Source organism: Podarcis cretensis (assembly GCF_951804945.1).
Source record: "Podarcis cretensis genome assembly, chromosome: 12".
Lineage (NCBI taxonomy): Eukaryota > Metazoa > Chordata > Lepidosauria > Squamata > Lacertidae > Podarcis > Podarcis cretensis.
Window position 1 is genome coordinate 3,896,770 of NC_137181.1, and position 10,600 is coordinate 3,907,369.

The following is a 10,600-nucleotide window of genomic DNA, read 5'->3' on the forward strand; positions in this document are numbered from 1 at the left end:
CCAGTCTTGACAGACTCTGGGGTTGTGCGCCCATCTCACTTAAGAGGCCAGGGGCCAGCGCTGTCCGGAGACACTTCCGGGTCACGTGGCCAGCGTGACATCGCTGCTCTGGCCAGAGCCAGAGCCAGAGCCGCACACGGAAACGCCGTTTACCTTCCCGCTGGTAAGCGGTCCCTATTTATCTACTTGCACCCGGAGGTGCTTTCGAACTGCTAGGTTGGCAGGCGCTGGGACCGAGCAGCGGGAGCGCACCCCGCCGCAGGGATTCGAACCGCCGACCTTTCGATCGGCAAGCCCTAGGCGCTGAGGCTTTAACCCACAGCGCCACCTGCGTCCCTCACTGGTGGTAGACTAGCCCAAATATGCATTCTCGTGCACTGAAAATTATTTTTAAAGTTCTCGTCCGAGGCTATGCAGGGATTGCTAACCCTGGCTCACCCTTACCTCCAATGGAAGGTTAACTAAACCACCCCACCCAGAGCTTCCTGATAGGGATGCAAACTGTCCCCTCCTTGGTCATCAGACTTGATCATTTGGTGAGAGGAGAGAAGGTGCTAACCTCCTTCTGCTGATCTGCATGGATCAGCTGAAGCAAGAGTGAGTCACAGATATGGGATAATTACATCCACCACTGGCATGTGGTTTTTGCAGCATTGGCCAAAGCAAGGGTTTTTTTCTTTTTAAGATCGCTATCCCTGGCCTAATGTATTTTGACCCATGTTACTGGTGATATACAGATCTCGGCTTGGGAAAGAGGCAGCCCAGTTTTGTAATGATGGGTTTGTATTGCTTTTCGTATCACTAGTGAATTGATTCCAAGTGTGGACTCCTCATGCAGCCAAAACCCATGCAAAAGCTGGATGTATCAGCCAGCAGCTCAGGAAACACAGTTTCCAGAAGTTCAAAAAATGTTGGGGTGGTGAGGACTAAGTATGCCCAGTGAGCTTGGGGCTGGCTGATGCGGGCAGCTGTGAAAGAAAACTGAGGCGGAGGGAAATGGAATGGAGTATCCTGGGAAAGGGGGAAGAGGCTGAAACTTGCAACAGGAGCACTCCAGATATTGAAATGTACAAAATAGTAGGTTTCTCAATGGCCAAATGCTGAAGTCTTTGACAGCAAGGGGAGACTGCTGCTACTTGTTAAATGGGCTTCCTGCAAGCAGCTCAGCTGCTGGATACATTGCCTCCTTACCTTAACTTCCTGGGTGGTGACTGTTTAAAAAGGTAAGTTTTGCTATATAGTATCACAAAAGCATTATTGATATATTGACAAGCTGTAAGGTGTGCAGAAGAGGGCAACCCAGATGGTCAAGGGTCTAGAAACCAAGCCTTATGAGGAACAGTTGAAAGAGCTGGGTATGTTTAGCCTGGATAATAGATATGATAGGTAAAGGGACCCCTGACCATTAGGTCCAGTCGTGGCCGAGTGGGGTTGCGGCGATCATCTTGCTTTATTGGCCGAGGGAGCCGGCGTACAGCTGTGTCATGTGGCCAGCATGACTAAGGCGCTTCTTGCGAACCAGAGCAGCACATGGAAACGCCGTTTACCTTCCTGCCGGGGCTGTACCTATTTATCTACTTGCACTTTGATGTGCTTTCGAACTGCTAGGTGGGCAGGAGCAGGGACCGAGCAACGGGAATCCCCGTTGCAGGGATTCGATCCACCAACCTTCTGGTTGGCAAGTCCCAGGCTCTGTGGTTTAACCCACAGCGCCACCCGTGTCCCTAATAGATATGATAGTCACCTTCAAATATCTCAAGGGCTGTCACATGGAAGGTGGAGCAAGCTTGGTTTCTTTTTAAAAACTTTTTATTGATTTGTTAGAACAACAAAAGTGCAAATATAAGACACAGACAAAGAATCAAAAGGTAAACCAGAAGGACAGAAGTACAAAGATGCAGCACAGCTCCAAAGGGATATTAAAATAAGAGCTGTTCAACGGTGGAACCATCTCCCTCCCTTCCTTGGAGAATTTTAAGCAGAGGCTGGATGGCCATCTGTCAGGAATGCTTCAGCTCTGTTTCTTGCATCGCAGGGGGTTGGGCTAGATGACCCTCAAGGTCCCTTCCAACTCTACAATTATATGATTCCCCTGTACACCGGATCATGTGGGATGTGTCACTGCTGTTCCAAATCTACAGATTGAAATCCTGGCTAAAGCAAGATTACTCCTTAGCAGAGCTGAGCTACAACCATGTCACGTGCACTTAGATTAAGGCTAATGCATGCCCTGAGATGACAAGATTCAGTTGTAGCCGTGGCAGATCCCAGATTTAAATGAGGATGCCAACAGGGGCTGGCGTGTTTGCATCTCATGAAAATAGGAGAGCAGTGGCTTCTAATAAATTGGGCCTCTGCAACTGCGTTGCAAGCAGCTACCCGCTAGAGCTGCAACGTAGGATATTGTAGCCGTCTACCCCGGAAGCCTCAGGGTCCTCAGTTCTTCGATTCCATCACCTGGAGGATCACAGGTTCCCGTCCCTGGAGTTGACACTACTGGGGCCCAACTCAATGCAAGGCAGCTATATAAAGATTTTTGTTTAATGTTCCACTACGTAATGTTTGATATGTTTTTATATATCCTGGAAGCTACCGTGAGTGGCTGGGGCAAGCCAGTCGGATGGGCTGGGTACAAATAATAAAATTATTTCCTTTGAATGGAAAGGGGAACAAAAAGCAGCAACTACCCCAAGAACACAACCTCTCTCTGCAAGACAATTGCATAGCCTTGTGGGGAAGGCTGCAGCCTGGCTTCCACCTATTCCTGTGTCTTCCCAGCCACACAGGCCTGCTCTTTCTTTTCCCCTTTGCAGCCACTGTATTTTGCACATATGGCTTGGTTGTTTTTGCTCCAATGCCGCAGACGCCGACAATATTCCTGGAAAACATGTCTGCCTTCTGACCTGTCAACCCCATTAATCTCGTTCTGAAATGCTTCTGTCCCCGAGGCCTGATGGCCAAGCGCTGCTTGCTTGCTCAGATGGGCCCGGGTTCCAAAAGTCAGGGAGCCTCTTGGCTTTTGCAGGCACATTTATTGTCCTGCAGAGATGGGGGAGCACAGCACTGTAGCAGTACAGAGCAGAGATCAGAGACGCAAACATCAATTACTAAACTGGTTTTGTTTTGATTATAATAAGAAGGCTGATTGCCGAAGAATTGATGCTTTTGAATTCTGGTGCTGGAGGAGACTTGAGAGTCCCATGGACTGCAAGAAGATCAAACCTCTCCATTCTGAAGGAAATCAGCCCTGAGTGCTCACTGGAAGGACAGATCCTGAAGCTGAGGCTCCAAGACTTTGGCCACCTCATGAGAAGAGAAGACTCCCTGGAAAAGACCCTGATGTTGGGAAAGATGGAGGGCACAAGGAGAAGGGGACACCAGAGGACGAGATGGTTGGACAGTGTTCTCGAAGCTACCAGCATGAGTTTGACCAAACTGTGGGAGGCAGTGGAAGACGGGAGTGCCTGGCGTGCTCTGGTCCAGGGGGTCACGGAGTTGGAAACGACTAAACAACAACAATAATACATTTTATTTATACCCCGCTCTCCCCAGCCAAGATCGGGCTCAGAGCGGCTAACACCAGATATAAAACAATTGATTGAAATACAACTTAAAAAACAAGATTAAAATACAACATTAACATGCAGCCTCATTTCAGCAGAAACTCAAAAACTTTTTTGGGGATGAAAACGTCATGTTTTCATCCAGACTGGTCCTACGTGGGCTAGAAAAAAGGGAAGTCCCCAAGTAGGAGTTCCATCACAGAAGTATGGCTTCCTGGTACCAGGATCACATCTTCTGACCGAATTTAGCATCTCCTGCTGCCATTCTTGGACCCATTAACATCATTTTAGATTCCTCCACTAGGCAAACTTAATGTTCATCTTTTTACCACCCTTTTGCACCGCTTTTGAAATACTAAGCAGTATATAAATGCTATTAGAGGGGGGGAAATGGGGAGAAATCTAATGTTCTTGTTCTGTTGGTGTAAGCATTTCAGCTTACCTGACAGAATGATCTGCCCTGGGGGTTCTCCAGACCCTCAAAACCATTTTTTTGGGGGGGGAGTCCCAATTCACTAGTGCTGGATCTTGCCAGGCCACCAACTTAGTTGCATCTGGCCTGTAATGTTTAATAATTTTGTGCACTTCCTTAGAAGATAAAACCAAAATGTGACCATTAACAGCAGAAAAGGAAGATTTGGGGGAACTGTTTCCTGCATAGTCAAGAGTTACTGCTTGCCTGATCATCCATTTTCCTGTAGGCTTTAAGTACTGTGTCATTGTCATTGAAGTAAATGCCCAAATTTCCCCTGTCCATATTTATCAATGGTACAATACATAGACACCACTTTGTCACACAGTAATGGTTAGAGTTTTGGACCTGGACCGAGGGATCAAATCCTCACTCGGCTCTGAAGCTCCCTGGGTGACCTTGGGCCAGTCCCTGCCTCTCAGCTTCACTGGGTTATTGGGGGATTAAAGGAGGAAGCGGGAGAACCATCATGTCTGCCTCGTTGAGCTCCCTGGAGAAAAAGGCGAGATATAGATTCAATAAATACATAAATGAATACAATACAGCAGCCTCACTGCAAGTTACCATTTATGAAATTAGCTCCCTATCTTTTCTGGCTGAACCTTCCATATAAGGTTTTTCAGGACTTCATATCCAATTTCTTGCATTGCAGATTTATTGATTTCCCCCCAATGCTCCTTTACAACTTACCGTATTTTTTGCTCTATAAGACTCACTTTTTCCCTCCTAAAAAGTAAGGGGAAATGTGTGTGCGTCTTATGGAGCGAATGCAGGCTGCACAGCTATCCCAGAAGCCAGAACAGCAAGAGGGATCGCTGCTTTCACTGCGCTTCTGGCTTCTGAGATTCAGAATTTTTTTTTCTTGTTTTCCTCCTCCAAAAACTAGGTGCATCTTATGGTCTGGTGCGTCTTATAGAGCGAAAAATATGGTGACATGCCCACCCCTCTCCTTTTTCACATGTTTACTTGAGCAACTGCTACTCATTCTATTCCTATCCACTGGGGTGGCCAGCCACCTAGCCATTACCTTGCAGCAATTTTCTCTTTATTTTTGTGTTTATAGAAAGTCGGTGTTTTCCCATGCTTTACATTAGAAAGTCCTTTGTTCCAGCTCTGTCAATCGTATTGCAAAAGCTGGTTATATGTTTTTTTGAAAGCAAACAGTCCCCATTCGGAACCCCATGCTTGTGGCTATGCAAATCTTCCAGCCCCATGTGAGAATCATATTTATGTGTTGTGTCTGTTTGTCACCTAAGGCTGACTCACTCGGCCAAGGCCAGTACAAGGCTGAAAGCAGAATCGTTGCCATGTTCTCATCCTGCACTGTTCCGTTCCATTTGGAAGAGTGTTATGTGCTTTACAAATTGTAATTCAGATAAGGCAGCTTCCTATGTTCCTTTTTTGCAGAGGATCTTAGCTTCAGGGAGGTCAGAGCTATTGATGGCTGCTACCCTGGATGACATCACCTTGCCAACAAAGGTCCATATAGTTAAAGCTCTGGTTTTCCCAGTAGTGATGTATGGAAGAGAGAGCTGGACCATAAAGAAGGCTGATTGCCGAAGAATGGATGCTTTTGAATTATGGTGCTGGAGGAGACTCTTGAGAGTCCCGTGGACTGCAAGAAGATCAAACCTCTCCATTCTGAAGGAAATCAGCCCGGAGTGCTCACTGGAAGGACAGATCCAGAAGCTGAGGCTCCAATACTTTGGCCACCTCATGAGAAGAGAAGACTCCCTGGAAAAGACCCTGATGTTGGGAAAGATGGAGGGCACAAGGAGAAGGGGACGACAGAGGACGAGATGGTTGGATAGTGTTTTCGAAGCTACCAACATGAGTTTGACCAAACTGCGGGAGGCAGTGGAAGACAGGAGTGCCTGGTGTGCTCTGGTCCATGGGGTCACGAAGAGTTGGACATGACTAAATGGCTAAACAACAACCCTGGATGGCTATGCCCTGCCTTTACAGTTGAAGGCATAAATGTTTCTGAATACTTGTTGCTGGAAAGAACAGGAGGGGAGAGGCCTCTTATGCTGTTTGCTGGTTTCTCATAGGTTGGCCACTGTGAGAACACGATGCTGGACTAGATGGGTCCATTGGCTTGATCCAGCAGGCTCATCTTATGTTCAGTAAGTAACCAAACAATAAAACCCCAGTGTTGCAAACAATTACCAGTAATATCCAAGGCAACACGATGACCAAGTACAACAATGCAATATCAATATAAACTCTTTATATAGTCTGTACGGAACATTGAACAATATGAGAAACCAAATAAACAGAAATCTTATAAATCTCTGAAAGTCACTAAATGTGCACCCTTGATGGAATCTCTTGAAAACATAGAACCAAATAAACATAAGTCTTATAAGTCTCTGAAAGTCTTTGTAGACTATGCAAGTCTCTGAAAGAAGCAATGGGTCAGATTTTTATCTGATGAAAACAAGCCGTAAAGCTTTGTTTTATGACGTCCAACGCTGCCGAAGTGGTCCGCAAACGGACGTAGTGAACAGGATGGACCATGCCCAAACTCTTCCCACCAATAGCTTTGGGGAGAACATTCTGGCTTCTTTCACAGAGCTGATTCGCACTGCCAAGGCTCTTGTCCTGCACTTGCAGCCCTCAGGACCAACGGCAAGCCCCTGCCGCCACTGCCGCCCCCCACCACAGCAAAAGATGATTCATAATTATCTTCACTTTGAACCCCTCCCCACCCCCTGCTCATCAGCACCCTGCTGCGTCTCTAGCTCAGATCTTCTGAGCAAGACCAATCTACCTGACAACTAATTAATGCAACGTCTGGCCCCATCTCTTCCTGGCAGGGCAGAGCAGAAGCCAGCAGGGCCAAGGCAAGACACTGCTTCCAACACCTTCGCCTGAATAAGGGTTTTGTGCAAATGAAAGACTGGCTTCCTTCCAGTGTAAAGAATAGCTCAGATTGGGTCTCGCTTTCTTTGGTTTCCCTTTCTCTCTTCCAGGCCCTAAGAACCTTATCTGTTAAATGAGATACTAGCGGTAACCCTTGATCTTTATACAGCTGGGAACTAGCCTTATCGCGCGCTATTGTGCATAAACAATCGGGTATTGCTCCAAAGCTTTGCATCGCTTTCCTCCAGGGTTCCCTGGGAAGGATAGTTCTCAGAAGGGGGTGGGCAGCTCAGGACGTCTAGCCGAGAAACTTCAGGACCCTCACAAAAGCTCCCAGAATTATTTGCAAAAAAACAACAAGAAACATAAATTGGTTGTGTAATGAAGCTCACCCACATGATGGATTAAAGGGTCGGGCAAATAAACCTCCTTTTAAAAAAACCTGTCAAAGGTGCAACCTGATCTCTCCAAATAAGTTTCTACTTTGTCTCCTTACTTTTGTGCCTCTTCTCCTGGAAAAGAGTTCTGCATCATCCTAAAAGTCATTTCCAGAATTTTCAGGGGTTTTTTTGTAGGGGGGGGGGAGGGATGATGGGAATTCACCTTCCATGTTTTATATACGTTTACTTTTGTAATGTTTTTGAAAATGTAAATATATAGATAGACTTTGGGGCATAATGAGCAGAAGGGCCTATAAACATAGCGTCTTATGGAGGGGGTCCGTTCCAAAAGCATTAGACCAGAGCATGGATGGAGCAGAAATTTGGTTTAATTTGCATTTAAAGGAAAACTTACACAATTGGCACTTTCCAAAACAAATGTTTCTCAAAAGAAAAAAAAAGGGGGGGGAGGCACAGCTACCCTTCAAAATCTGCACTGATCTGAATTTTGCAATGCATTTCTCTAACTAAGTCATCTGTTTGAAAATTTATACACTGAAGTGTGCATATAAATGCTTGAAAAGTGGAAATAACACCCAAAATGCATTCTAGTAGGGGAAATTGCCTTTCAGAAGTGTGTGTCTTAATGCCTCATCACATACAAAACTGTGTTTATTAGGAGAAAATGGCACAAAAGCGCAAATGAGTTTTCATCATAATTTTTTAAAAATATCGTGGAAATGTAAAGAACCGAACGTAAAGATTAGATAAGTGAGAAACGAAGAGAAACCCGCACTGAGATATTTGCCCATCCCTAGACCAGAGTCTACAATTATCTAACTGCCCTACTGGTTTTAATTTTCAAACAGAACAAAAATTGCTCCAATTCCTGTTCAGCCAGAACCACAAAGCGACTCTGAAGCTGCTTGAGCATTTTCTCGCACTTCCTCCTCTCGTTCACCAGAGACCAGCTGCGGTTTTGCAGCATCCTCTCTCTCCTGCGTGGCTTCTTTTGGCTCTCGCTCTGCAAGATGCCTTTTGGCCTTCGCAGTCGCTGCAGAACCAGATTATCATAGCAGGTTTTGAGCTGCTTCCAAGAAGGGGCAGCGAGTGATTGGTATTGTCTCTCCCTACCGGATCTTGGCACGACTAGCCTGCTCATCGAGGGAGGGAGCTCAGAAGCTGAGTCATGGTATCAGGTTTATGGAGAGCATCAGCTGCAAAGCATCTCAGTGGGGCCTGAGAGCAGGGAGGAGGGAAGCAGAAAGCAGGGAAATGTCTCTCTGAGAATACTGTGCCGCTGCCCAGGGGATGTGGCTTTGGTGCCTGCTGAAACGCATGTTGAAAGGGCCTGTTCCTTGAATGCAGACTAACATTACCTTCCAGATGCCCAGGCTCTGCATGTGACTGAAGAGGACACTGCTAGGGTGCAAAGGGCCTTGGTGCCTTCACGGACCATACAGCAGCTCCCTTTATTTATTTATTTTTAATAATATTTATTAAAGATTTTCAAATATAACAAAAAAAAAAAGAAAAACATCCAAATTTAAGGCCTTATTTTCAATATCATCTTTCCAGGACTTCCCCCTCCCCACCCCCTATTGTATTCCAATTCTTTCAAATAGATTCAACAAATTCTTACCCCAAATTTTAAAATTATTATCATTAACCCAATTTAAAAAATATTTTCCCATCCCCTAAAATCGACCTGTTCCCTTCCACGAGTTCCCCTCTTTAATATAAGATACAGATTAACATAAAAGAATTAAAGAAAGAATAAAATATAATTTAACACCCTTTGGATTCCAAATTTCCCTCCCCCCTTTCCCGGTTGCGTTCCCAATGTCCATCAAATCCACTGTCTCCTGGAGCTCCCACATCTGAACCATAATCTAAGCCATAATCCTTCACCAGTCCGCTTTGCCGTCTTTTTAGTAATCTTTACCGTCTTTTAATCATCTTTAATTTCAAATGTCCAATCTTAGAAAGGGTCTATCTTCCAACTTTGTCCAGTTCTTGTTTTTCTTGTTGTTCTTGATGTTCTCTCTTCTCCTCTTTTTTTTTTTTTCTTTTTCCCCCCCTGCTCTCCTGCACAAATGTTCTAATTCCAAAAAGCTTGTAATTCCTCTACAGAGGCTTTGTAATTCAGGAACAAAACATTACGTCAAGTCCCTTCCATTCTTCAATAGATAAATCTATTGTCTCCTTTAGTGTGTAGACCTCTGTAGACAAAATAGTGTTCCATTTCTGCAGTTTCCCAGGAGATAAAATGTCCGATTCAAATTCCATGCCAGCGATACTTGTAATAACCCACAGCTCCTCTAGAGGGATTATAGTAACTCAGTTTCATTCCCGATCTCACCCACCAGTCAAAGTAACTTATTATTCCTTGTTTTAAACAGTTTATATCCAATTTATAACAAATGTAACCAGCAAAGTCCTCGTAACAAAGTTCTCTTTTTGTTCTTCAGTTTTGGCAGCTCCTTTGACAGCTGTCAAAACCTCTATTTCTCCTCTCCAGGCGCTCTCACGGATCGCTCCCGGGGCTTCCGGGGGGGGGGTTGTATTTTAATTCACATTCCACTCTTCTCCTCCAGCCCAGCATATAATTTTCCATCGCGAAATTAATATCTTTATCAAAAGAAAAGGTTGCGCTCGATCTTAGTTGTCAGGTCCTTTGCTTTAGCTCCTCTACAACAGGGGGGAGGTTGACTTCCTTTTTATACCTCCCCCGCTCGCTCCGAATTTAAGAAAAAATTTATTCCCCTTTTTAATCCAAGTTCCAATTACTCACGAGTCACCATGCCCATGGGTTTCAGCGCCCATGGTTTTTGAGGGTCCCCGCGTCGCTGGCGCGGTAGAACCCAGCCCCTGCCGAGAAGGCTCCCTCCGGAGCTCGGAGGGAGTCCGCCATTTGGCGATGGCGCCAACCCGGAAGTCCGCCCTTTATTCCCTGTTAGGTTGATTGCAGAATTGGGAAATGTTATGTCAAATGTTATGTCAAAGGACTGCACAGGACACTCCGCTGCAGGTAGGTTAGTGCTGCGGTTCTGAGCACATTTACTGAAGCAGCCTCTCCCAACCCGGTGCCTTCCAGCAGTGTTGGACTACAACTCCCATCAACCCCAGCCAGCGGCTGAGATTGATGGGCATCCCAAACAGCTGGAGGGCAGCAAGTTGGGGAAGGCTACTCTAGGGAGAAAACAGGCTTAGGACCAGGCTTCCTCAACCTCGGCCCTCCAGATGTTTTTGGCCTACAACTCCCATGATTCCTAGCTAGCAGTAGCAGTGGTCAGGGATGATGGGAATTGTAGTCTCAA